Here is a 26,859-nt window from a genome sequence, read left to right on the forward strand (position 1 = left end):
GCCCGGAGCTCCCAGATCAGAGGCAACAATGCACGTCTGGGGTCGACTGGGCTGCTCCTCCGGAGCTCCCACCCCGATCGGCTGTGGTCGGCTGGGTGAGCTAGCCAGAGCTCCCAGCCCCCGGTCGGCAACACTAATACAAGATCGACTAGACAGGTCAGCGGCCATTCCCAGGCTGGCCTCCGCAGATACGGGATGTGTTAAGCCCTCCAGGATCTTAGCGGTCTTCTCCTCGAAGGCAAGAGCCAACGAGTCGCACAGAGCCTGTGACGCCCGGACCGAATTAGCCGCACAAACCGGATGAGACAAGTCCTTGACAATTTTGAACAGGGCTTGAGATTTATTAGGCACCTGCAGCAGGGACGTTTGTATAAAAGTCGCCTTGGCCCGCTTGATGTTACAAGTCCACCCTATGGACTTGTAACATTGAATCCCAAAGGCAGAAATTAAAGTCATATGCACTGGCACCAAACAGATATTTAAAAAAGGACACTATTAATTAATTTTTAATGTAGATTTCTGGGACGGGAATTTCCCCTCCATGGACAACAGGCGTTTCCCCTGCCCTGAGTTACCACCTACTTGTATCTGGTATCCTGACTTTTGAGTTCTGGTCTCTGCCGCACACAAATCTATTGTGTGCTGCGAGGACTATGCCTACACATATCCCTCAACTATGTCCAGAGTATGAATCAAGGGCAATGAAATTAAGGAGTACTTTCATATGCTCATTTTATTCCACCTGATTATCAGTTGTTAGGTTTTTCTGCACCTGGATGTATCAGGTGTAGAAAAACAGGACACCATTTTTTTCCAGACAGGAAAATAAGACTGAAAAGACGCACAAGACTCTGGGTGCAGCAGAAGCAGCCAAGACTTATGCTGTTTTTATACAAACTGGGAGAAACACACAATTCTTCCCTTTGTTAGACATTTCTTTACCCTCCCCTCCCCTGCATCACCCATCGCCCAACCAACCACATGCATTTATCTACCACCTGCTTAAAACAAGTGGTAAATAAAAGCAGAAGACAATATGTAATAGTGAATGGCATGTGGTTTGACAGGCAGACGAATCTGTTCCTCGTGGCAACTCCCCTGTCCATGGCATCAAACTTGTGACTGCATGTTGCTGGGGTAAATATACCACAAAGTTTAAAAAAACACAATAACATGAGATTTTTCTGCCACTCCAGCACTGTGCAACTTCTAACAAGGGACTATGAGCGGTCTTGGACCAGTCCTGTGACCTGGAGGGTCACACCAAGTGTTCCCTTATTTAAGCCAGAGGACTATCATGGGTTTAACAGCTTGAGCGGTGGTGGCAATGCACCCTGTTGTAAGGATCAATAGCCTGATGAGATCTTTGCATCATGGTCAGTGGAGTGGCGTCCTGCTGACACACCTATGTTTATTTTTTTTGTCTTTTGTTTTTTATTAGCAATACATGAGTATTCAACTCACAAGAGTACAAACAAATTAAAGTATAGTGAGTACATGCGTCTTAACCATCACACCACATTTAAGCATATACATTTAACTCGGACAGTTCCAAAGCAGATCGACTTCTTCTGGTATGCCCAACTTTAGTACATAGAATTAAACACAACAAAAAAAAAATTGCCATTCAAAAATCCAAATAAGATAAAACAGGACCCCAAATTTGTACGCCCAGCTTTCGCTTACGCCTACCTTTTAATGCATACAAACTATACTCTAAATTAAATTTAGCCTAGAACCTAGCCCTCCAAGCCTCAAACTATGGGGGATCCCTTTGTTATCAGCTTGAAGCTATACATAGCCTTAATACTGCTGTTGCTAAAAAATTCAAATATATAGCATTCCTTGGTACACTATCAGCATTTACCCCCATCTCTACACCCAACAAAAGCTGCGTAGGCGACAAATCAATAGGTGTTTCCAAAATAGCAGTTAGAAATTTATCAACATGCTCTAATAATTCTTTTAATAGTGGACACGTACAGAAGATATGCATCACATCTACATCAGGGTTATCACAGCGAAAGCATTTCCCCTCCTGTCCACCACCCCATTTGGCAATCTTATGAGGTGTCATATATAAATAAAAAATAGTTTTATAATGTTGGGCAGACAGGTTAGCAGTCATAAATAATCGACTAGCTAATTCAATGGAGGTCTCCAAACTAATATCAGAACATCCTAACCTGCTTTCCCACTTACGATTATGTTCTTCCAAATCATTGGATCTTGTTTCTAACATACAACTATATAACCCCCCTATTCTTACTGCTTTTCGGCTAGCTTCAATAAGAGAATTAGTCTGAATATTCCACCGGGCAGTGAGGAGATAGTTCCTAATTTGTAAATATTTTAAAAAATCTGCCCGGGTATATGGTATTGTTCCATGATCTGATTAAACGATTTCAGACCCCCTTCCGTATACAAACCCCCACTATTTTTATACCCTTACTCTGCCAGTTCTGCACTGTCCTATCCCAAAATACACTCGGAAAGCAAGTAACAACAGTTAATGGGGTATACCAGGAGACTTTCTCTATCATGAACATTTTCTTAATAGCTTTCCAAACCTTCCAAGCTGCTAATACAGTCTTGAATCTTGTGCGCTATTAATAGCTCCAGTCTAGGTGAATGAACAAACAGTTTTTTGCATCTGACCCCAGCAACATATGATATATAGCAGGAGATTCAGCAGCCACACTTGGCCCTATTCCAGTAAAGAGTATATTCATATGTTGGAGCATGCATGCATAGTAGTAGAGTGTAAAGTCCGGTACAGACCACACCCCAACCGCTCTAGGTAACACCATAAACCGTGCAGCTCTGCGGGCCTTCCCTCGTGCCCATATAAAGTTCATACATAATGACAGTAATTGTGTCAAATGAGTGCGTGAGACTTCAAGTGGAACACATCTAAAAAAATACTGTATTTTTGGCAGAATCATCATTGTCAGCATATTGCACCTGCCAACTAATGACAGATGCAAGCATCCACACCAATCAAGCTGTCTACACCCCGCTTCCCCCAATTAGCGCCAACTAATGCTGGTGCCGACGTCCTTAATAGCACTCCTAGATATGTTACTTCCTGTGAGACCCGTGGGTCATTAAAACCTCTAACATTATGGCACAAGATTTGCGTTTTGGCGGTGTTTAATTTATATCCCGAGACAGACCCATATTCTGCAGCGAGATGTTCTACTGCCTGTATTGCTGCTGCAGGTTTAATAGAAAGCACCGCAACATCGTCTGCGTAAGCCAGAACCCGATATTGTTGCTGCTGAACAATAACAGGCTGTATTTGTGGGCTATGGTCAAGCATTTTCAAAAAAGGCTCTATATACAGGGCAAATAATAATGGGGAGCAGGGGTAGCCCTGTCTAGTACCCCAATTTATTACCACTGCTTTTGACTCGAGGCCCAGGGTACAGATCTTAGCGACAGGTTGGCAGTATAGCGTTTGTATTGCTACTATATATTGCTGCCCAAAACCCCGCTGCCGCATTACTTCCCATAAAAAACACCAAGACACTCGGTCAAACGCCTTCTCGGCATCTAACAAAATAAGGCTCAGCGGGTCCCCAGTAGCGTTGGCGTTATCTAATAATGCAATATCTCTACTAACATGATTTGTAGTGCCACGCTTAGGGATAAAGCCATGTTGTCTAATAGACACAAGTGGCGATGTTACCGTGGCAAGCCGAGTGGCCAACATTTTTGAATAAATGGTGGGTCACTTACTGTCGGAGGGAGGGTTCAGGCTCTGTGAAGGAGGCATCCTACAGCACCGGCGCACTTTGGAACCGTGCAGGGACTTCATTTCCCAGAAGTCCCTGCGAGACCAAGGAAGAGCTTCTGGTCCGCTCTCCCTGCTGGCCCGCCCCCCGCCCACCAAAGGATTACAAAAAGCGTACCTGCAATCCCCAATCTGTGGGTCACTTACTGTCGGACGGAGGGTTCAGGCTCTGTGAAGGAGGCATCCTACAGCACCGGCGCACTTTGGAACTTGCACTCAAGGCTCCCAGCCAACTCCTCGCCGCACCCGCTCCGCGGGTGCCGCTTCGCGGGTGCCGCTTCGCTGGTGAGCCCCGGTGTGAGCAGCTACGTGGGAGTGCACGCGAGGTCCTTGGAGGCAGGGCGGTAAGGGGCGCGAGGCACCAGCGGGGCTGCGAGCGTGCAGGGACTTCATTTCCCAGAAGTCCCTGCGAGACCAAGAAAGAGCTTCCGGTCCGCTCTCCCTGCTGGCCCGCCCCCCGCCCACCAAAGGATTACAAAAAGCGTACCTGCAATCCCCAATCTGTGGGTCACTTACTGTCGGACGGAGGGTTCAGGCTCTGTGAAGGAGGCATCCTACAGCACCGGCGCACTTTGGAACTTGCACTCAAGGCTCCCAGCCAACTCCTCGCCGCACCCGCTCCGCGGGTGCCGCTTCGCGGGTGCCGCTTCGCTGTTGAGCCCCGGTGTGAGCAGCTTCGTGGGAGTGCACGCGAGGTCCTTGGAGGCAGGGCGGTAAGGGGCGCGAGGCACCAGCGGGGCTGCGAGCGTGCAGGGACTTCATTTCCCAGAAGTCCCTGCGAGACCAAGGAAGAGCTTCCGGTCCGCTCTCCCTGCTGGCCCGCCCCCCACCCTAATCGCCACCTACATAACGCCATATCACTCCCGCAGCGCGGGACGCAGCCCGGGCTAAGACTGGGCAAAGACACGGCCGTTTTAGGCCGTTAGAGGCAGTTAGAGACTGGACTGGGCCACACTATTTGATGTTCAAGTTTTCCTCTCAACTAGAACCCAGCATGGCAACCCGTGAGTTTAGAGACAGAGCTGCCAAATCAAAATTAAAAAATGGCACCCTGGATGATTTCATCACCAGGACCCACACAGCCATTGATAACGAAATAACCAAGATGCAACACAGGGTTTCATTAGAACTCGAAGCTGCTAGAAGATTGTCAGTCGAGTTAACTGCCGCCAAAAAATCCTCTCTTGGCCCTATTGCCTGGGCTAAAACTCCTGAACGGCCGATAGGCTCCACACCCACCATGATTGTTACTAACGCCGATATTCACGCTACACAAGTAGCTAGTTCACCCTCCCCACAGGGGAAACTTTTACAAAACTCTATCCCCCTCCCAAATTCCCATCAGGGTGCGAATGTAGACCAAAAGAAGGGTTGTGACGAGGGCTTATTCTCGATAGTTGAACCCACCCCTGCTTTACAAGAAAAAGGTGGTAGCCTACCCATAGCACAAAAGCATCCACACAACAAAAGGAAGCGTAATCCTACCTCGGCATACACAAGAAAAAAGGCAAAAGTCGCGAAGGCGCAGCTTCCAACCAAGGCACCTCCCCTTGATAGTTTGCCAACACCGAAATCTTCTACCCCAGTAACATGCACAGAAAACATCCCCCCCTCACACAGTAGTCATTCAAGAAAACAACGATCTTATTATAGAAAGCGACACTGCAGGAACCCCTCAATGCTCCATCAAAGGGAAGGATGTTGAATTCCTCACTATTGTTTGGGAAACACTAAAAAAACTACTTTCCCCAATAGAAAAGAGATTCACACATATAGAGACTCAGCTACTAGAAATAGAAAAAAGTATATTAAACTTGGCAACCATTATTATGCAGAACTCCAAACCTACATGTACAAATGGACCCTTGCTTTCAGCGGCACTCTCGGATCCTACCACCCAGGCAACAATGAATTCGCGGCCTCCTCCCATGGCCAAGAAACCAGGATCTATTAACACACTTCCACCTGCTGCATCCTCTTCCCTCACCACTTCTAATGTTACACCCAAGGTCAAACCAACCCCCAAACCCCGAACCAAGGTAGATGTCCATAATCCTCCCAGTGGGGTAATGTCAAACGCTATGCAACCGGGGGTTGCATCCCTTCTGCCACCCCCCCTAGCTGCATCCTCCCAAAGAACACCTGTCCCGACCGAACTCCCCAACGTGAGGCATAATGGCCAGAACACAAATCCTACAACATCGCAGAGAGCCAGCACCAGTTTTATACGATCAAGGGGATTTGTAGATCTGCCCCCTGAGGCTAGCCCCTATGTCGTGGTGCTGACTGGGGTAACCGAACTGATATACAATCAGCATGAAAACTTTGCCTCTCTCAAGAACAAGGTGATCCACTGGTTGGAAACCAATAAACCAATCCCCAACCACTTAAGGAGCAAAATCCTTATGGTACGGAGGGTACCTTGGGTAGGGACCACACAAAAGTCCACCTCTGGAGACTGTGTGATAATCACCTTTGAGGATTCCAACACTGCCCACGCCGTTTACTCATGGATTAACCACAGCTCAACTGCATCAATAATAGCAAGACCACTCACCTTCTTCTACCCACCACGTGCCCCTCTAGTTCAGGGGGGGAACTGGAGTAGGATGCAGGCGAGGAAACACACTTGGGGAGCACAAAGTAACTGGTGGGCAGACACACCCGGAGGATGGAACGGGGTCCCGACTTCCAATAGATATGGTTGTCTCGAGGAAGTGGACTGACTTTCACACCCAATAAGCACTGTACCCCCCCACCCATCCCAATTTACGACCACACTCAGTCTTTGGGCATTGCACCAATAACCAGTATCTTAAACACACATACGGTTGGTACATCTCCCCCAGCAACACCAGCATACATAGTGCCAAACGATGCTAGAGCAGGGGCATATCGACAAATCACATGCACTCCCAAGGGTGCAACTGCTGATTCTAACCAGAGGCTGAAATATAAACTCCTCATTCCACAGAGCCTCACACCAAACAGTGCTCCATTGGACACCTCCCCACCTAACCAGCGTGGGAAATCTGTAGCTCTAGGGCGCCTCGGAACATTAGACACCAGAAGCACAACAGAGGAGCACGGCATACTCTCCATTTTATCCTGGAATGTGGCTGGGTTAGCTAACAAAGTAGATACCCCTGACTGGACAGAACTAGTAGAGGGCTACGACATTTGTCTCTTTCAAGAGACTTGGGCTAGAGAACAACTTAGTCGCCAGGGATTCGCGACCTTTAGTACTGAAGCGAAATGGGGGGGAAAGGGCCGCCCTTCTGGAGGCCTTTCGATCTGGGTTGGGTCCCACCTGGCCTGCATGGCCACACCTATGGAAACCAATTCTTGTGACTTCCAATGTGTCTCCCTAGAATGGCCATGTGGAGGGAAGCTTGTAGTGATTAACTTTTATTCAAGGCCAGTTGGGGTTGCTGCAACATCGGGCCCAGTGGAAGACCTAGCACACTTTCTTGACACACACAATTTTTCTTCCCCTTTAATCATAGGTGGTGACTTTAATCAACAATATGAACCACTCCCTGCCTACATGGAAGGTATATCGGCCGAGGAGGATGACCTATGGGATATTCCTTCCTTGACAGATGCAGTCACCAAGGCATGTTCCCCCCTCGCCATTCAGATAATGTCCCTCACACTCAGCCACTCTTTGAGGGCGTGCAACGGCCGGATGGAGGGGGATATCCCGCCTCAAAAACACCTTTAATAGGCCGGGCCACGAGTCAAGGATTGACTATATAATGGTATCAACCAGGGACTGGAAGAGGGCGAAAGATTTTAAAGTCATCACCAGATACGATAGTGACCACAATCTGCTTTCACAAAAGTTTGAGATCCCTTACCGTCAACCAGAGAAGGTAGATCCCAATGCACCATCTCAGTCCGACTTAGTGTTAACCAGCAATAGGCGTAGAATAAAATGGACCAAATTGCTGGAAAATCACACTAACATTGAAAGACTCTATGCACTAATCGTCCCTACCCTGGAAAAAGTAGAGTGCTGCGTGAACCATCTAGCTAGCGAATCAGAGACTAACACCACGGGTAGCCTGGACTCTCAGGCACAACCGGCTGCCCTTGTTAACATCCACTCTGAGCTATGCACCAATCTAGCTGAAATACTGAACCCAGTTGCCAGGCTTCGTAAGCCCAAAAAGAGAAGAGTGACCTGGTTTAACGCCTCTTGCAGGGAAGCAAAAACTCTTCTGGTGGAATCACTGAAAGCCCGAGATACCCCAATCATAATCAGGGAGAGACGAGTAGCCTATAAATCTGCCCTCCACACTGCAAAAATAGAATGGGACGAGGAGAATTGGACAAAAATAACAGCCGCCCTCGCTTGCCAAGACTCACGGACCTTTTGGCAAATTGTCAGGCACGGCTCGTCTGAACCACTTGCAGCAGTCGAGGCCTGTATAGCACCATCTGTTTGGGAGGAACACTTTAAAAACTTATACCTTCCGCATAGCAGTGATAATGGAAGCAGTGAACATGATGGAGAGTCCCCCAACACCAAAAACAGGCCAACTGACATTGAGAGCTTCACCTTAGAAAAAATCACCCTGGCAATTTCCTCCCTGTCTGCTGGTAAGGCGCCTGGCCTAGATAGGCTCCCAGGCGATCTTTATAAGCACGAACCCAATGTCTGGGCTCCCTATCTAGGGGTACTATTTAATTCTATTTTGAAGGGTCTGCCAATCCCTTCCACCTGGCCAGGGGCAGAAATTGTGCCAATTTTCAAAAAGGGGTCGCCCCTCCTTCCTGCAAATTATAGGCCTATAAGCCTAATCGATGTTTCCCAGAAACTCTTTTCCAAGCTCTTGCTAAACCGCCTACATGAGTGGATTAGGGACTACATCATCTTGAGCCCTTTTCAAGCAGGCTTTAGGGAGAAGGTCTCCACAGTAGACCAGGTCTTTCGTCTCGCCATGATACACTGGAAAACAGTACAACTGGAGGGTGGCAGCCTCTACACCGTATTTGTGGACCTGAGGGCAGCGTTCGACTTGATACCGAGGAATAAGCTGTGGGAGGTCCTTGATAATCTGGGGGTCCCTGAAGGTCTCTTGAAAATGATAATACGCCTCCACACTAGTAACTACGCCCAGGTCAGATGCGGTAGGATGGGAGAACTGTCTGAGAAGTTCCCCGTTGGCAGGGGGGTAAGGCAGGGTTGTGTGCTTGCACCAACCCTGTTTTGCCTCTATGTCAACGGGGTAATCGCCCACTTAGCGGGCGTAACCAACTCTGACGCACCGAAACTGGCATCCGAGAGGGTATCAGCCATCATGTTCGCCGATGACACATTGCTTTTATCCAAGTCGGCAAAAGGTATCCAGTGTACCCTTGATGGCTTTGTGGACTTCTGTGAGACCCATGGATTAGAAATCAACGCTACCAAGACTAAATTCATGGTCCTCAACCCTCCACAGAAATTCCATTTCCGTCCAAGCATCTCACACATCAAGCTGGAAAGGGTAAATACCTTCGAATACCTGGGAATTGTTTTGAACGATAAATTTACCTGGAGCTCTCACCTGGAAAAAGCTGCACTGAAACTGACCCAGCAGTCGGGAGGCATAATGAAGCTCGTGGCAAACAACAAATCCTCGGTTAGGCCAATCGGCCCCCCATTACAGATCTACAAATCCCAGGCCAAGGGGGCTGTCATCTATGGATCAGAACTCTGGGGCCACGAAAATACAGCTAAATTGTTGAAGGTGGAAAACAGATTCATCCGTAACCTTGTAGGGCTACCACCGAGCACCCCCCTTGTCCCCTTGAGGATGGACCTTGGCTTATGCCCGCTTGATGAAGACCTGGCTCTACGCCCACTGGCCTTCTGGCGTAGAATATGGACAACTCCTGAATTGGCCAGTTACAGGGAAGGACTACGAGAGATCCTAGCCACTCCTGGTGCCGGAAAAATCAAATGGCTTTACTATATTAAGCTAGAACTGGTGGCTGTAGGCCTCTCAAGTATGTGGTCTGACCCCCAGAACGTGTGCCACACCATCTCTAAAAAGGATCTAGCCAGGTCATACCGAGAATCTAAACTTTCCCTGATTCTCAACCATCAACATCCCGGGTCCCTGACAGCGTCCTTTTTCTCTCACAAGGTGAACTACAACATGGAACCTATTCTAGACAAAATTTATCCCAATGTACTGAGAAAATTATATCTTCAGTGGAGACATGGCTCTCTTCCTATCAAAACTTTCACAACCAAATGGAGCCATGATCCTAGCAGTGCTTGTCCCGCTTGTAGAAACTCGGATGAAAGTGAGCTCCACATCCTTTTTTTCTGCCCAGCTTACCATGGGATACGTAGGCACTGGATTCTCCCTCTATGCAGAAACCTGGGATTTAAGAAGTGTTTGCACGCTTACAGAGTCCTAAAAACTGACTTGTCAGACCATATTGTTTTCACTATGGCTAAGTACTTGGGCGCCCTTTGGTCCATCAGAAGAAAATGCCTCAAAATATAGACTGAGTAAGGATCTGTTTTTACTATATGAGGATTCCTCTCCAGTATTGTTTATGCATTTTACATTTTATTGTACAAATCATTTAAATGTATTGTTTTATATGATTGTCTTTTATGGTAAATTTTTACCGAAATAAAGGTTTTCAAACAAGAATAAATGTTGCCATCCGCGTTTAAAAGAGATATGGGGCGATACGATGGTGGAAGCTCCGCTGGTTAACCTTTTTTTCTTAACACAATAATACTGGCTTCGTCCCACCTTGTGCTCTTTTAAATATTAATAACATATCATCTTTTATAAACTCGAAGAAAGCTTTATATACCTCCAATGGTAATTTATCAGGGCCCGCAGCCTTACCAATTGCAAGTTCCTTAATAGCTTGTTCGCGTTCCAACATTGTAATAGGAGCTTCTAATCTCGTTACGTCCTCCTCCCCAATATCTTGCTCACACTGTTGAGATACAAATTCCTTGACTTTCCGGACATCATATTGATCATCCGTGTATAATGCTTCATATAAAACTTCTGAACACCTCCAGTATACCAATCTCATTCTCAACACGCTGGCCATTACTAGCCAAAATGTAATTGATTCTCTCAGCTGCCTCCTTCATCCTTAATTTTTGCGCCAAGCACCTACCGCTGGCCTCCCCACATTCATAGTTAAGTCGCTGTCTTACTACATATTTTTTAGCAGCCTCTTGGCTCCATTGGAGATTTATTTTCGCCTTGATCTTTGACACTTCTACTACAAATGCCCCAATGTCCCTGCCCATATGAATACCCTGAACTAGAGCCTCTTCAGCTCTGACCAGACCCTGATATAGCTCATGTTCCTTTAATGCCTGTTGCGTCTGATTATACAAACCATAACTAAGGGTTTCTCCCCTAAAAGCAGCCTTGAATGCATCCCAAACATACTCAGGATCAGTACTACCCCGATTAATACGAAGGAATTCAGCCATCCAAGCCTGCATATACACAATAAACTGCTCATCCAGGAGAAGCTTCGGGTCAAAAGAAAATGCCCTGGGTTTATTCAGAACTGCTACACCTGGAATAGATGACACACCTATGTAATGCTCCATTTCTATGCCTGTGCCCAGACTTTGCGCTGACATCAAGTGCATGTTTAGGGTGTTGGTGTGCGTAGCATAAATGCAATGTGAGAGTGCGACAGAGTAAACTGCATCTCCTGCAGCCAGTTGTGTATACAAGTGGGACCATCTATCCCTCTTTTATACCCCAGTTCAAAGTCCTCTGTTACCAAGGAATAATGTGCTCTACAAAGTACCCAGGTGCCTGCTGTGCCACCAGGGATGGTGTCACCTGACAGTCTATCTAAGTTGATGGGACATCACCGGCAGGCTGAATTACTTAATGGAGAAGCTGTGTACCTGTCCTGAAGAGCGTAGAAGTCTGGCTAGAAGCCTGCCTGTCTGGTGAGAAAGGGAAGGGAGTTTGACTATCCAGCAGGAGGACAAGGCTGTCCTGGAAGAAGCAAGGTCCGACACATCCTCGTTATCTGTAGGGCGGGGCGGAAAGCCATCCAGCAGGACCAGCTAGTCTGAGGGACCCCCTCCTCCCCCGCCAAGACTCTCCCAACAGATCAAGGCAGGAAATAAAACTCTACCACAACGTGATTGTTGAGGCCCAGTTGGACGATTGTGTGCTGCCAACTGCCCATTCAAGGTTGCATTTGCCAAATTCCTAACACAAAAGGGTCTGAATCTATTGGCTTCCTGGAGAGCCTGTGTTGGGCTTTTAGCTGCTGAATTTCTGACTACTCTGTGTCAGAGGCCCATGAGTGACTACAACTACGCCAGTGTCGAACACCCTGTATGAGCTTACGCCTGTGGTCCAGCCGGCCACAGTGTGGGCTTAATTGCTGACAGTCGGGCCTCCAGAGGGGCTGCACTTACCGACAGGCCAGGTGTGACTTCTACCTTGGGACTGCTGATCTTCAGGCAAAGGCAAAGACAAGACAGAGTGGATGCCCTACTGAATGCAGCCCTACATCCAGGACAAAAGCGCCCCACAAAAGCCTGCTGGTGGGTCACTGCTCTCTCGAGTGTTCGGGCGTGCCATTCAAGTGCCGGAAACAGGAAAGAGACCCAGACTAGACTGACTCATCCAGTGGAAGGATAAGACGCTTACGATAGAGCATATACGCATTGGGGTGACTGGAGTGACAGAACTGCACCTATACTATATTCATGATACTCCTAAATGTAAATGTAAATGTGGGTATACTTGTAAAGCGCACTATCACCTGAAAGGTATCATGGTGCTGTATACCGCTGTGGAACCCTTCCTGGCTTTCCCTGTGAGATGCCCCCTTACTGGGCACCTCCACGGTGAGGCCAGGCATCCTAGCGCTTTCGGGGCCGTTGTGGAGATTAAGCAAGCTATTGCCCAGAGTTTCAGAGTGGGACCCATGATTAGAGTAGGCACCTAGGCGAGAATTATCGAGTCCTTGGACATTGAGCCCAAGACCCTGCCGCGTCGGGAACTGAACCCTGGTGCCGGGCCAGACCTCTACCTCAGGGTCTGCCGCTCTAATCGGTGAGCCACACTTCTCCTCTTCCCCTAGAGGGGAAGAGGGTATCAGAACCGGACGCACCTATCTGCAGCACATGGTAGTCTGGCATGCCTGCACCATCCTTTCACCCAGACTGTCCATAAAGTTGATTTTAGAGCTGTTACGCACATAGCAGGGGGAATCTCAGACCATTCGCTGGTGGAGGTGCAACTCGATGGTCCGGTTGTGGACTTCATCCTACCCCCAAGGGTTGATCCGTGATATTTAAAAGACAAGACGTTCAAAGGTTGTATGAGAGATAGAGCAGAATTCTATTTTAAAGAGAATGGGCGGCCTGTTGAATCAGCTTGCGTGCTATAGGATGAATTCAAGGCAGTGATTCAAGGCCAGACACAAGTCTTGATTGGGAGAATGTACGTAAGGAACGTAAATTGAAGTGCGAGGCTCAGGACACGGAATGTGCTTTCCTGGAGGTTCGCTTGGCAAGTGGGGAATCAGTTTCTCTCCCATTGCACCATCAACTGAAGCAGCACACATTAAGAGCACTAATGGAAAATAGCGGGCACTCATGCGCTAGCTACCCAGCATTGTCTCTATGATGTCGGTGATAAAGCCAATGAGTTGCTTACATGGTTAGAGAGACAAGACATAGGACGGAACTGGATCCTTGAGGACACTGACAACAAGGGGACGGAAATACTGGGAGAGACTTCCTGAAAGACCTGACCCTGCCAATGCTAACGTATGAGGACCGAGACGCACCAGACCAAGACCTGACAGTAGACTGAATAAATAAGACAATAGGAACCTTGCAAACAGGGTAAACGACGGGGCCTGATGAGCTCCCCTTAGAATTATATAAAAGCATGATGGATAAAATCAGGGAATACCTCCAGAGTAGGTTTCAGACTGCCTGAAAATAAGGGTGTCTCCCGGAGCACCAAAGAACATCTGAGGTGGCGGTCATCCCAACAAGCATTAGAAATGCAATAGGTCTCGGATTTATTTGAGTTAGAGCTAATCGCATTGTAAATGGCAATGTCTTTTAGCCATGTGTTATGGAGTGTATGCAGGTGGTGTGTAGTGGAATTATGTGGGTTGGATTGGAATCGTAGCAATGGTGGCATGCTGCACTCACTCACACTCTGCCGCACTCACTCACACTCTGCCGCACTCATTCACATGCTGCACTCAACACGCTGCCCTCAACACGCTGCCCTCAATACGCTGCCCTCAACACGCTGCCCTCAACACGCTGCCCTCAACACTCTGCCCTCTGCATGCCCTCAACACACTGCCCTCAACACGCTGCCCTCAACACGCTGCCCTCAACACTCTGCCCTCTGCACGCCCTCAACACTCTGCACTCACACACACTCTGCACGCCCTCAACATGCTGCCCTCAACACTCTGCCCTCAACACGCTGCCCTCAGCACGCTGCCCTCAACACGCTGCCCTCTGCACGCCCTCTGCACTCTGCACGCCCTCAACACTGCCCTCAACACTCTGCCCTCTGCACGCCCTCAACACTCTGCTCTCTGCACGCCCTCAACACTGCCCTCAACACTCTTCCCTCTGCACACCCTCAACACTCTGCACTCACACACTCTGTATGCCCTCAACATGCTGCCCTCAACACGCTGCCCTCAACACTCTGCCCTCAACACGCTGCCCTCAACACTCTGCCCTCTGCACGCCCTCAACACGCTGCCCTCTGCACGCCCTCAACACGCTGCCCTCTGCACGCCCTCAACACGCTGCCCTCAACACGCTGCCCTCAACACGCTGCCCTCAACACTCTGCCCGCCCTCAACACTCTGCCCGCCCTCAACACTCTGCACGCCCTCAACACTCTGCACGCCCTCAACACTCTGCACGCCCTCAACACTCTGCACGCCCTCAACACTGTGCATGCACTCAACACGCTGCCCTCAACACTCTGCCCTCAACACTCTGCCCTCTGCCCTCAGCACTCTGCCCTCAACACTCTGCCCTCAACACTCTCTGCCCTCAACACTCTCTGCACTCAACACTCTCTGCCCTCAACACTCTCTGCCCTCAACACTCTCTGCACTCAACACTCTCTGACCCTACCCCAGCCCAGCGCCCCTCTGTGTCTGCAAGAACCATGCCCTAGAAGCTGACTGACCCTGCCCCAGCCCAGCGCCCCTCTGTGTCGCAAGAACCATGCCCTGGGAGCAGACTGACCCTGCCTAAGTCCAGCGTAGACACAGAGAAGAGGTTGACAGGGAGAGCTCCTTGCTCTAAATACATATTTGGAATTTTTGCAGTTTGCCAACTCCAGCTGGAAAGCAAGCGCCGGCCCCAAATGCTCTTGTTATTCAGTTCATAGACAGCTAAGCGGCCCCATTTGCTGACATAAATCATGGGCATGAAATGTATCCAGTCTCTCAATTAAAAGTTTTAAATATAATATACAAGTATATCTCTCAGCACCCCTGCCTACTCGATCTCATAACAGATATTAGTATGCCCGATACGAGAGCAACTCGCCACAAAAAACAGAAGCCGCAAAAAAAAAAAGAAACATAATCGTAAACCGCCGGCGAGTGGTGCACGCTCGCACGCCACTGCCACCATATGTCTTGAATTATCTCTGCCGTGACGGCTGAGATAATTGAAGATATATGGCCTTCTGGTGCGCGTAACAGACACCAATAGGCCATAGTTGGAGCTACTCGACTGCCTATGGCCTATTGCGTGTTCTATTTCTAAAGCACACGCACACGAAGGCCAATAGCAATGCACGTAGCAAAAAAAAGCACGAAAAACCACGAGCAGCCAGGAATTTGTTAGGTACGTTTTCGGAAGCCCTGAGAAAAGGACTCTTAGGCCACGCCCACTGCTGACGCAGTGGGACGGTTGGCCCGAGCCCTAAAAAGGACGAACCAGCAACTGAGTGTGTGGCTTCATATTGAGACTAAGGTCCCTGCGAACGCCCTGGCGATCTGCCTGCGGACAGTAATTGCAACAGTGGTTCATCCTGATCAATCGGGCTTTATACCACACCAGGGAACGCGCTTAAATCTCCGACACCTTAATGGAGTACCATATGCAATAGGGGATTCCTTTGCTGAACCAGTGGCGCTGCTGTTAAGCTCTTGTATGTGGCTCCTCTAGCCAGCATGCGCCTCAATAATACAGTCTACTGAGTCTTTGCCATCCAACAGGGATGTTCCTTATCTCCTATGCTCTGCACACATGTTTGGGTTCACCAGGACCTCTCATATGGGGTATTCCAGTTGATCAGGAGTGGGATGTGAGAATCTCCGTCTACTCAGACGTTTTGGTATATGACACGTAGCCAGCATTCTCGAGTGAATGAATCCTACACATTTTTCACATACTTGGAGATTATTCAGGATATAATATTACCTGGAAGAAGTCCTTAATATTCCTGCTGGTGGCAGGGACCCTGCGGCTGCACTCTAGGTGCACAGTTAGGGTGGCACTACATGGCTTTAAATATTTGGTTGTGTTCATTACAAGAGAGCACAGGCAGGAACATACTCCCGAAATTAGACCGTCTTCGCTGGGATACCCCACACTTGCGGGCGCTCCCGCTCTCCTTACTGGGCTGGGTGGCCCTATTTAAAGTGATGACCCTCCAGGGTCTCCTGTACATTGTGTAATAAATGTCCTTTAAGATCCTACCAGACATTTTTTTTCAAAAGATAGTCTGAGAACTTCGGCTCCTGTTGTGGGATGGCGGCGCGTCACGCTGAGTAAGGTGCAGAGGGGAGTTTATTAAGATGGACTGGCGGTCCGGAGTATTCACAAGTATTACTGGGCCTCGCAGCTGGTGGCAGTCAACAACTGGGTTTTTGCAGACTGTGAGTATCCTGCTTACCGGGTAGATAGATTGGCCATGGGCATGAGAGGTTACCCCACCCTGGTGCTGTATCGAAGAAAGTATGAGTGCACCCTGCCTACTCATACCCAAACATTGGTAAAGGTGTGGAAAGAGGCTACCAGGTATTTAGGCTGTGAAGGTAAGCTGACTGAAATTACTCCACTGTATGATGGTGATCTCTTAAGTGCAGCTGGAGTATTGCAGGTCTTCACAAAATGGGGATTGATTAGCCTAGAGCAGCCGGGCTATGTGTGGGGGGACAGGCGCTTGTGTCCTTCACGATCCTACAACAAAAGTATAAATTAGGGGAATAAAAACAGTTCTGGCATTTGCAGGTGGCCACGCTCTGCAAAGTCACATCCGGGAAGGGGGGCAGTTGCCTGATGCACCCCTACTGGAGGACCAGCTACTAATTGATCTCCTGACCGAAAAAGCAATCTCAACCATCTATAGGAAATTGATCTACAATTCTCTGGATGCCTTGGGGACGCGGAGAGCTGTGCGGGAGAGGGATCTAGGCCCGCTTGGCGATGGCGATTGGGTTGAGGTCATTCAGGGTGTCAGGGAGTTGGCAATTAGAACTCATTTTTCTCTAATTTAACTACAGATACTGATACTGCCAAATCAATGACCCTGTTTACACTAAAGGGCAGCTTGAACTCAGAGCTCAACAACAGACTCGATTGAATAAATGACCGGCACACTGCTTATCTTGCCAAGACACAGGTACTTTGTAAATCTCTTTTTATTGAACAAGTGCTCAATCGATGGTGTTGACACCGAAAATACGGTGCACATTAATGAGAGTGATTAGACCAAAAACACAAAGTCTGCAAATATAGAGTGAGTAGCATAGCTTGGCTTGTCCTGACACTCCCTGGCCAAATCCCACTACATAAAACTAGATTGCCCTTTATCGAAGGCAGGTAGTCCTCCCAAGGTTCTGGAGGTCGCTGGGCTGCAAGACGACTTAACTTTTGGTTCTGGATCATCCAGGGATGCAGACAGGCCAGTAGGACTGGGACCAAGACAATAGTTCTCTACAGATCCTCACCAGCAGAGAAGGCTGCAGTGCCCGGCTCATCTTAGGTCGCCAAGAACTGAAATTCATGGTCTGGGGATGACACCTAAAATCTTGATTTAAGGATGTTACAAGGGAGTGACAGGTAGAGGCTAATGGGCTCCTTTCCTGGGGTGTCTACACCCTCTATCATGCCCACCTCCTGTGGGAAGGGGACATAGTCCTAGCCCTGATTGGATAACTCCCATCATCTTCAAGATGGTGGGCACTACAAAGTGTACTTCACCTCGCCTCTAGCACCTGAGGGATGGAGTTAACAGAGGGGGCGGGGGCACACCTCCTGTTGTATCTAAGGTTTCCCACCTGTCCTTGCACCTAAAAGGGGGTGAGGACAGGAAGATCGCTTGCTCCCTCTAACAGGAGAGGTTGGGGTCGCATTACAAAGGCGGCAAGGCGTTTGAAAATCCTTACCAAAGATGGCTCTTCCTGACTAGGGGGAGGTGTGAGCACCTCCACCCAGGAAAGGCATTGTTATTGACCTCGAAGTGCACAGGCACTCTCCCCATGAGGACAGAATACACTCTGGTGGTAGCAGGCAGCTCAGGCCAGTCGGTGACCACACTAAGGAGTGGTAGATTTTACGGGACCCCTCTAAGGGGTACTCTGTGTGCAATTTTTAATAAATCGGACACTGCAATCAGCGCAGGTATATTTCCTAGGACAGCGAAAACTATACAGCAGGTCTTGCTCACAGTCCTTATACTGTGACTGCCACTACTGAACATTAATCTTGAATTGTTAAACCAGGGCCAGGATCTGGACAGGAGCCAATGAACAGGAGGGCAACTCACCAGATAATAGAAGTCTTCTGTCTTCACACTCACTTAGAGAGAACAATGCCATCCCATGCATTGCATGAGAAAGAGACCACAACCCTCAGTGAAACACTCACCTCTCGGATGTGATTCGTTAATAAGAATAAAATGAACAAAACGGGTTCCTGGGAACCCCACAGATACACTGTTCCTACCAGTACCATAAATGCTTGGGGTCCCGCAGGTAAACCTAACAGTGCTATAAAGGCTTAGGGGCCCTACAGGTAAACCTTTCCTAACCCAGTGCTACAAATGCTATGTACTCACTGCAGCAGGACTGGGCGTTCTAGCTGTGCAATTAGGTTGTTTGGCATTCATCTACCCTTAGCTAAGCCACGTGATAAAGGCAGTAGATCAGAAATAGCTCTCACTATTGAAAAGGCGAAGACCCTGGTATAACACAAACGCAGAAATGCGGTTCGGCTCTACCAGGACATGTAGTAAACTATTCATTTATGTATATGTAGGATTAGATTGCATTGCAGGTTAATTCTTATTTCACTATTTTCCGCACACAACATACAACATAGATTCCTCACGAGCTTATCTCTTTTCTCACCGACTGAACGTTCCAGGTCTTTGCCCCAACGGCCAGTTCTGTTACTAATTCCTCTCCCTGCGGGGAACCCTATGGCTCCATTCTTAGCCCTTTGTTAATTAACGTGAGTGTCAGACCTCTGGCTGACATTGCAGAGGAGGCGGGCTGTCCCTGTTCTCCTATGCTGACGACACCCTGATAGTCTTCTCTCTCTCTGTGGAGAGGGTGTCTGAGACATCTGCTCTCCAGATGGGGTTGAGTAAAATTGCATACTGGATGCAGGCCAATTTTCTCAAACTCAATGGAGAGAAAAGTAAGGTCCTGATTCTGGGGAAGAATAAAGATCTTTGGGGTCCCCAAAACTGGCCTACTTGAATGGGTGTTCTTCCTCAGCTCTACTGCCAAGATCGCAATTTAGATTTTGATGAGAATAGCCCGGGCTGTTTTCAGCCAGAGTAACAAAGCTAGTAAAAGATTTTAATGACCAGGTATTGTCCTGTGTCGATGTCCTATATCTGACGGATGATGACCTCTTGGAACATCTGACAAGAGTAAATCGCATAATTCTGGAGTTTGCTCACATGGGCTACAAATAATTTTAGAAAATCAAAGATTTCTGGACAGGCCTCTCCTCCTCCGCACCCCTGGACAGGCCTCACCTCCTCTGCACCCCTGGACAGGCCTGGCCTCCTCTGCACCCCTGGAAAGGCCTCATCTCCTCTGCACCCCTGGACAGGCCTGGCCTCCTCTGCACCCTTGGACAGGCCTCTCCTCCGGGCCTCACCTCCTCTGCACCCCTGGACAGGCCTCTCCTCCTCCGCACCCCTGGACAGGCCTCTCCTCATCTGCACCCCTGGACAGGCCTGGCCTCCTCTGCACCCCTGGACAGGCCTCATCTTCTCTGCACCCCTGGACAGGCCTGGCTTCCTCTGCACCCCTGGACAGGCCTCACCTCCTCTGCACCCCTGGACAGGCCTCTCGGTGAAGGATTCTCATGAAAGACAGAGGAGCCCAGAGTTCATTCCACCCCATACAGCGCCTCTGACTCCACCCTGAGCCTCGGGCGCTATGCACAGGCCCCGAAGAGAGACACTGCTCCCCTGGACAGGCCTCTCCTCCTCTGCACCCATGGACAGGCCTCTCCTCCTCTGCACCCCTGGACAGGCCTCTCCTCCTCCGCACCCCTGGACAGGCCTCTCCTCATCTGCACCCCTGGACAGGCCTCTCCTCCTCTGCACCCCTGGACAGGCCTCTCCTCCGCTGCACCCCTGGACAGGCCTCTCCTCCGCTGCACCCCTGGACAGGCCTCTCCTCCTCTGCTCCCCTGGACAGGCCTCACCTCCTCTGCACCCCTGGACAGGCCTCTCCTCCTCTGCTCCCCTGGACAGGCCTGACTCCTCTGCACCCCACTCAGGCTCAGCAGCACGAACAGCTGAGCTGTCCTGACCTCACCATGGATGTCAGGCCGGGGGGGGGGGGGGGGGGGAATCTGATCCATGGATTAATAAATTGCAGCCAAGTGAGTTGGCAGCTCTCCTACCTGAGCAGAAACCTGTCCTGGCTCTCTCCTCCTCCTGGGGGGCAGATCTGGGGTCTGTGAGGGTCTGAAGATGAAGGTAACTGCACAGACAGAAAGGGCTCCTTCCTCTTCTGCAGCACACGAGGAGAGACAGGAAGTGATGTCACCACCGCTGCTGGTGCTGTCTCTACTGCCACTGACCCGGAAGAAGAAACCCTTCTCCCTTCCATACAATTTGCAGCTCAGTGGGTTTCATCAGCAGGCGAGGAGCGCCCTCTGGTGGCCACTGACGGAACAACTGCCTCCAGGCTCCAGCAGGGAAACAAGCTTTGGTGACTGTAAAGACCTGGGTTTTTAAATGTCACAGAGGTGTGGACACTCACAGTCCATGACAGGGTCTTGTATGGGAAACAAGCATTGGCACCTGCAAAGGAACAGACATGACATTCAGGAGTTAATTTAAATGAGGACTTGTATTTCATTCAATGTGTGAAATGTAGACTCAGCTGCTGCAATGAGGCTGAGCAGTGTTTCTAATGTTCCTGTCCCTGGGGGTGATTCTGTATATTTGACAGGGCCGTGAATCCTCAAACCATAGCTGCCAAAGTTTCAGATCGCTATGTGTGACATTTTCATAATTTCAATGACTATGAGTGACACTGACTTGCCGCGGGCAAAATCAAGTAATGAAGATTAGGGAAACAGATAAATATCAGAAATTACCCCCATTTGAGCAACAAGAAACTCTAACAAGGTCTTAAAACTGCAGCAAAGCAGCAGAAATGGAAGGAAGGGCACTAACCGGAGACAGCAGCATGACTGCAGCTCTCAGAGACAGAGACATTTTCCCCTGAAATAAAACTAAACACATAAATCCATGGAAAAAGCGAAATATCAGAAATTACTACGCCCTTTAAAACAGTAATACGCTTTGGAAAGACGTTCAAGCTTCTGCAAAGCCCCTGAATTGCAAACTTACTAACCAACAGCCCCTTTCTAAGATGAATGTTACTGGAAGGGGGCCTGCTACAAAAGGCATATGTTTCAAAACTCACTATTCACAAAGAAGGGGAGAGGGTCAAAGAAATTATACAACTCCACCACTCCAAACCCCCTAAGGCAAAGTATACACACAAGAAGGGGTGGAGAGATTAGAGTACACGTGTAACAACACAAGACAAAAAAAAGAAATCTGTTTTGAAAACTGCCCTCACTCACACAAAAGTGTGTGACATGCTTCATCATCGGGTCTGCTTACAAAACGCTCTGGTGTAGCCACACTCAGGCCGGAGCATAAGGGAAGGGGAAAAACTAATAATGGTTTGAGAACCTAGTCTTCTCTTCTAACCCGACCCATCCTCATTCTTTTTAATCCGGGTTGTGGAACCTATAAATAAAGGTTTCATTGGTATCCACAAACCAGTTTTAAAGCACTTTCCCATTAACTGCACTTTGTCTTATCACCGTTCCCAGTCACAGGGTGATATTCACTGTTCTATCACTCGGTTTGTTACATTTGTGTTGTGTCTTGTCATTTCTCAATATTTTATTATATTTTATCCCCTTCCCTTATGCTCCGCCCTGAGTGTGGCTACACCAGGGCGTTTTGTAAGCATATCTTTTAAAACTTCATGGGATATAAATTGCACACAGATGATCAATCATGGTAATTAAGACATCATTTTTAGAAGCATTAAATGTGAACTGTAACTCGTCCAAGCATGTTTTATTTAAGGGACCATTTCTCCCTTTTCCGTCTTCATACTGCGTTTCAAAAAAGGTTTTTGTTTTGGCGTTTATAAAAACAGAAGAGTTCAGGTCTTACAAGCAATATTCTGCTTAGGCGGCGTGTGGAGAGCAGGGCACGTGCACACTCCAGTACGGATGACAGCCCTAGGTCAGGTGTAACATGAAAACGAAGTACAGAACTCCCATGATCGCTTTTAGGTGACCTCGAGAAGCCACAATGTACTAAAAAAACAGCCCATGGAAAATACAATGCAATAGTTTTGACAAAAACGCAGTCATGTAGCTAAGAACCGGAGTATGTGCAAAACAAGAGGTTCGGTATTAAATACACTCGTATCACTGCTAAACAATGCCCAAGCAGGCCTCTGCAACAGGTTATGAAATAATTGCATAACATTATAATGTGAATGCAGAGCCCGCACACTGCCCAGATGAACAGAATGGCCCTGCACACATTTGTTTTCAGAAGTTGCTGTCACAGAGAGCTACTACATAGATACTGAACACGTGAACTGTGCTGAATTAAGTTCGCTAGAAGAAACCAAGAGAACCCGTTTACTAAATAGATTAATTCAGTCTAAAAACAAAGCCACATTGGCCCAACTAAGCTGAATAGCTTAGACAATTGTGACAAATGAGGCCTCTGTCTTTACAACAATGGAATAAGACACCTGCAATGTATTCGCATGTCTTGTAAAAAAAAAAAAGCTCTGTCACACATGCTAGTTACATGATGAAAGAGAGTGCCCAACGGGAACGTCGTACCACACATAAATCAAGGACAATTTGCAATTACATTTATTTTTACTTTTTATGGAACGCTACAAATTGAAGATATTTTCCATTCTTATTGTACGATGCCACTCCAGTAAGCAAAAACATAGCCGGGACTGCATAGAAGAGGGTTTCGCTGTGAATAAGCAGCACAAACTTCTACTATTTAGTACAAACAACTCAGGTCACAATCTGGCACTGAAAGTATTAGGAACGGCAGCACTGGCAGCGTGCTAGCGCTATTAATAAAATGTAAAGTACACTTTGACAAAAACCGATACCTCTCGAGGAGCAGCAATTGTACGGGCCGGACCTCGCCGCAATGACTACCTCCGACAATCAACACTCTCCCGCTGCTTTGCACCACATTAGGGGTTGCATTTCTGTGCTGCTTTCTTTTCACCTCCCCCTTCAGGGGATCACTCAAGAAAACAAGGAAAGAATCAGGTTGTAGTCACAATAAAGTCATGAGACAGAACTATCAGGTGTCACATAAACGCAATTTCTCACACCCCGGGATCATAACATAACATCTGTTAGTGCAGGTGTGTCCAACACAGGCCCTGGAAGGCTGGATCCAGACATATTTTCAGGATATGTGCATGAGCTAGATATACAAATAATTAATGAATATAGCAAATTGGCAAGGTCCTGGCTCTACTTGGTCGCCAGGGGCTATTAAAACATTCAAAAATATTGAGCAGAGTTTAAGAACTGTTGCGCGGCCTTCATGGGAAGTCCAAATCTGCAAACAGTTATTTTAAAAGTCAGTACTTCTCTAGTTGAAGTGTTGCAAGAGATACTTTACATAATCCGCACCATGTGCAACGCCCTCTCCATGTTTTGTTTGCGGTCATCTGTTTGCCGCGCTGGCAGACCCACTGTCTGTATGAACAAACGAATACTGCACAGAGGTATAATGACAAGGATGGCGTCACTGAAAAATCCGGGCTGGCCCGTTGCTATGCTTTCACACTGCACGCAGATTTTAGCAGCAGTTGCCTGACCGAGACAACGCGCGACCATCCTGTTACATGCACTCCCCCAGCACTGCGTTTCCATCCCCTATTACACGTACCCACTCACTCCCTGCCCATTACTCGCTAACATGGGTATGCATATGTAACTGAAAGCCCGGTTTGAAATACACATAGCTTTAATGAGAATTGGTGTGTACAGGTATGTACGGTTATGAATATGCAATTGATAGTCCTGTTTAAAATATATAATGCCTTAGTGTGATTTTTAAGCATGTACTGAATACGCATTGCCCTTTAACTACTTATCGCCACAGAAAATACATAGTATACATATTGACTGACATGAGATGGGAAGCCCTGATTCGAACATGCAGTGCTGTAGAACATCTGGGTGACCAGATGTGGTTTGGATATTATTGGGCCCCCGACTTTCATGAGGGGGCGACTGCCTCGGGTTGAGTCACGTATGTGGACTTATGGTGAAATAAGGATTCTCGAGATGGTTTCCTTGGTTGTTGGAGTTGCTATGAGTGAATGCTGTAGAGATGAGTGCAGGCCTCTGCCTACTGTGGGGGTAGAGAGGAGTGCAGGCCCCTGCCTACTGTGGGGGTAGAGGTGAGTGCAGGCCTCTGCCTACTGTGGGGGTAGAGGTGAGTGCAGGCCTCTGCCTACTGTGGGGGTAGAGATGAGTGCAGGCCTCTGCCTACTGTGGGGGTAGAGGTGAGTGCAGGCCTCTGCCTACTGTGGGGGTAGAGGTGAGTGCAGGCCTCTCCCTACTGTGGGGGTAGAGATGAGTGCAGGCCTCTGCCTACTGTGGGGGTAGAGGTGAGTGCAGGCCCCTGCCTACTGTGGGGGTAGAGGTGAGTGCAGGCCTCTCCCTACTGTGGGGGTAGAGATGAGTGCAGGCCTCTGCCTACTGTGGGGGTAGAGGTGAGTGCAGGCCCCTGCCTACTGTGGGGGTAGAGGTGAGTGCAGGCCTCTGCCTACTGTGGGGGTAGAGAGGAGTGCAGGCCCCTGCCTACTGTGGGGGTAGAGGTGAGTGCAGGCCTCTGCCTACTGTGGGAGGCTTTCGGGGAATGTTTGGACAGAAGTACAGTCCCACTGCCTTTTGCTGGTTGCTTGCCCATATATCTGTATTATTGCTCAGTATGCAACGAAGATGAGTTTTTCTGCTCTGTCCCTGTTAATTTATATGTGGATAGTCCGTTTGGTTCAGTTTTGCGTGCTTGGAGAGAAATCTACATATATACATATATTTTCTCGCGCTCTGTAATGCTTTGCGACCTGGGTTGAGTTTAGGGGTCTGTTTTCTGCGGGAGGTACCTGTCAGGTTGGGGTCTTATTGCATTAACTGCCCCGGGCTGAGGGGCCCCACGCGCCCTGCACAGGCTCCAGACTCCTGGCACAGCTGTGGTGTGTAGTGTCGTTCTGCGCATGCTCAGCTGCGAGCAGGGGCCCCTCCGTGCAAGGTCAGAAGTGGAGAGCAGTCTCTTCTCCAAGGCAGTAAACAGTAACTCTGCGCATGCTCAGAGGTACGTGGCTCTCTTTTTTCTGCGCATGCTCAGAGGTACGGAACGCCCTTTTCTCTGCGCATGCTCAGAGGTACCACTCTCTTTTCTCTGCGCATGCTCATATGTACCCGGCTCCCTTTCTCTGCGCATGCTCATTTGTACAAAAAAGTCTCCTTTTTGCTCATGCTCTGAAGTGGCAAGTCGAGCCAGCAAATGTGTCTCCTGCGCACGCTCAGATGTACATTCTGTCTTGGGCCGTCAGCGAGCCCTTCTCCCGCGCATGCCCAGAAGGTAAGATTCAACTTTTGCGCATGCTCAGATCTGCAACTGCGTTGTACTTTTCCCCCTTGCGCATGCGCTTAAGCTGTGTGTTCCTTGTCCTTTATCCCGCTTTATTCCTCGTGCTTTAATCCTCAGTGAAGCCCGGAAGTCGTCCTCCTCGGCTCCTTCGTTGAGTTTGGATCGAAGAGTTACTGTCCTGCTCTTGTCTCTCCTCCTGCAGCCTCCCAGAGACTGACTCCTCCCTGCCCCTGCCTCCTCCCAGGCTCCTTCCTTTCACCGCCCCCCTCGCAGGATGAAACTGAGACAAGGTAAGCAGTGTTGGTTCTTGGTCCCCACCCTGAATGGACAAGGCAGGGTCACTGGGGGTCAAACCTACAATACTTCTTCTGTCTGTGTGACTGCTAGAGGTGGGGGAGCCTGAGAATTCATGGGAAGGGCCGAGCCATGGCAGGGTCACTGGGGTCAGACCTGCAATGCTTCTGTTGTCTGTGTGACTGCTAGAGGTGGGCGAGCCAGAGAATTCATGGGAAGGGCCGAGCCATGGCAGGGTCACTGGGGTCAGACCTGCAATGCTTCTGTTGTCTGTGTGACTGCTAGAGGTGGGCGAGCCAGAGAATTCATGGGAAGGGCCGAGCCATGGCAGGGTCACTGGGGGTCAGACCTGCAATGCTTCTGTTGTCTGTGTGACTGCTAGAGGTGGGGGAGCCTGAGAATTCATGGGAAGGGCCGAGCCATGGCAGGGTCACTGGGGGTCAGGCCTGCAATGCTTCTGTTGTCTGTGTGACTGCTAGAGGTGGGGGAACCTGAGAATTCATGGGAAGGACCGAGCCATGGCAGGGTCACTGGGGGTCAGACCTGCAATGCTTCTGTTGTCTGTGTGACTGTTAGAGG

General features: G+C 48.9%; 2 long non-coding RNA genes across 4 annotated transcripts in view; one reads left to right on the plus strand and one right to left on the minus strand.

The window, feature by feature from the left end:
- Positions 1–26,859, minus strand: part of LOC144805565 (uncharacterized) — a 906,387-nt gene that overhangs the window by 94,596 nt on the left and 784,932 nt on the right. The gene's annotated exons all lie outside the window — the stretch shown is intronic.
- The window catches only part of LOC144805582 (uncharacterized), a 114,947-nt gene continuing 114,204 nt past the window's right edge, over positions 26,117–26,859 (plus strand). For both annotated transcript variants that reach the window (XR_013605548.1, XR_013605547.1), the window contains exon 1: positions 26,117–26,276. This is a non-coding gene — a long non-coding RNA (uncharacterized LOC144805582). The remainder of the gene's footprint in view (positions 26,277–26,859) is intronic.

The sequence above is a fragment of the Lissotriton helveticus genome (genome assembly GCF_964261635.1).
Source record: "Lissotriton helveticus chromosome 1_1 unlocalized genomic scaffold, aLisHel1.1 SUPER_1_unloc_15, whole genome shotgun sequence".
Lineage (NCBI taxonomy): Eukaryota > Metazoa > Chordata > Amphibia > Caudata > Salamandridae > Lissotriton > Lissotriton helveticus.